The 2,394-nt window shown below is 31.2% G+C and overlaps 1 long non-coding RNA gene across 1 annotated transcript; it reads right to left on the bottom strand.

Moving 5' to 3' along the window:
* On the bottom strand, positions 596–1,912 carry LOC110267260. Its single transcript, XR_002354656.1, has 2 exons — positions 1,681–1,912; positions 596–1,297 (listed from the first exon to the last, which is right to left on the bottom strand). It is a non-coding gene; the product is annotated as an uncharacterized LOC110267260 (long non-coding RNA).

Raw genomic sequence — 2,394 nt, 5'->3', positions numbered from 1 at the left:
TAAGAAAACCTAATGTTATGAGAGAAACAATACGAAAATCACAAACAATAAAGAAATAATAAACAATAAAAAGAGACAATGACAAAAAGGAATAAAAAGAGACGAAGATGAACAATGGACGACGCAGAAAATGACGCGAGTTTTTTTTAATATTCAAGATCACAAAGATGCAAATAACAACGGCAGAAATTTAATGAATAAGAGTTTATTTTTTAATTAGGATAAAGAAGAACAATTATAGATTAATAAAGTTAATCTAATATCTGAAATTTGATACCAAATAATACGGAACAGAACCCAAAATAAACTGAAAAATTAAAAAAAAAATGGACTCTTCTATCTCAATTTGATTTCCTGATACAATAGTTAAGGGAATTACTATACCTCACCTATTCACACCCAAATTTCTCAAAGAAACTCAAAAAAAAAATTTATTCATCCAAAAAAAAAAGTGGCTACCAGATTTTAGAGAGATTTTTTATACATGTTAAGTTTAAAACTGTAACTCATAACTTCACTAAAATAAAAATGAGTCAAATCATAAATGGGCCTAAAACAAATAAAATAAAACAAACATAAAATAAATCATAAAATAAATACTAAGAAAGTGATGCCTATTTGATTCAACTTGACTAACGAGAGTCTTCAATGTAACTTGTAAATAGTAAGACGTTTGGCTTTCCATAATCGTTAACCATTGTCTTGTCCAATTTTTGATGCATCTCCTAAACAAATGATTTAGTCATGTTTGCAAAACTTTCTTTTATTCTCTTAGTTGTTGCTCTTGTAATTGGACCAACTGGCATATGATAGTTCTCAGTTTGTTCCACAGAACTCGTATCACTTCCCTTAACAACTTTCAGTTTTGGTGGCTTTGTATCATTTTCTTGCATAATTTCAGCAGCAACTTCATCCAACATTCAGCAATAATTTTAGGTACAAAAAATAAATAACAACATTTACTTTTTACAATTTAGAAGTCTATAATCTGTTGTGAGTTTTGTGTGTGTTATGTTGATAGAAAGCCATCTGTCTGTTTATCATAAGCTCATTTGGAGCGTTTTGCTCAGCTACAGGTGGTGGAGGGAGTGAGATAACCAAGGAACCTTCCAAACACAATTGTCTGCCTTAACATACCCCAACTCTTTATAATATCCTTTCACATAAAATATGTTTATCTGCTTCAACACCTATTAACACCTCTGTGTGATTCAGGTTCATAAATCATTCTTCCCTTAGCGTCAGTTTTAAATTTTTTGCCGTGGTGAAACACAAATGTCATTAGAGGTCCTTCCATCTAAAAAAAAAAAAACAGAGATAAAACTCAAAATAAACTCAAAATAACAAACAACTCTGTCTTAAAAACTTGGTCTAATATAGTCATAATTCAAACGATCACAGTTCATATACCGTAACCTAATTCCAGAAATAACAAGCATAAACAATAAACCACCTACAATAAACACATTCGAAACACTTCATTCAACACAACAAACATATCACTGTCAAAATTAAAAAAAAAATAGAGCATACATAGACCTTTGCAAACTGAATGACTAGGGCACAAACAAACCTAGGGCAAAATCGGACAACATGGGGTTCAACTAAAAAGAATCAGCAGAATCTCATAAGCTATTTTACAATCAGAGATAGGACATAGGTTATACAAAAAAAATTTACCTTCAACTTGTGCCAAAAATGTTGGCTTTTTCATTGTCCCGTGTGCGAAAGGCGAATGGACTCTCGCCGAAGATGACGCACACGAAACCCTTCGTTTAATTGCGCGTCAAAGTCCAAGCTCGTTCATCTCCCAGTAAGCGTTGTTGATGGGTTCCAAGAGGAATGAAGAACACGGTTTTTTTTTTCTCACCGAGAATGAAGGGAAGTGTGTGTGGTTAAAGTGTGAGGGAGTGAGTAATATTTTGCATTCCTTGCTACTCTATACGGTGTCGTTTCAATGACTCAACTATTATTAATATAAAGTGGCGTCGTTTTCATATGGTGACATGGACTTTAACGAGCCACGTCAATTTCTATTAATAGCGTCAGCAAAAAAATTAACGAAAAGACTAACATGATCAATTTAAATTTTTTTAAGGATGAATTTGATTAAAAAATTATTCGAAAACTAAAATGGAGATTGTGCGATCTTTTAGAGACCAATTTAATTATTTATTTATTCGTTACAAGTTATCTTTTGGACTTCGTTATCAACATTGAAAGGAAAGAGGCTCTCTAACATCTTCTCAACTCAGATTCTCCAAACATTAGTCCAAACAAAACTATTCAAATTTCTAATCACTTTATTGTTTCTAATAGTTTTAAGGGATAAAATGTTAAAAAAATTATAGCTTTTAATATTATGAAAAATAATATAAAAAATAATACTTAATT

The sequence above is a fragment of the Arachis ipaensis genome, chromosome B09 (assembly GCF_000816755.2).
Source record: "Arachis ipaensis cultivar K30076 chromosome B09, Araip1.1, whole genome shotgun sequence".
Taxonomy (NCBI): domain Eukaryota; kingdom Viridiplantae; phylum Streptophyta; class Magnoliopsida; order Fabales; family Fabaceae; genus Arachis; species Arachis ipaensis.
Note: the sequence above shows the minus strand (reverse complement) of the source record. Positions and strands in the feature narration are given on the sequence as shown.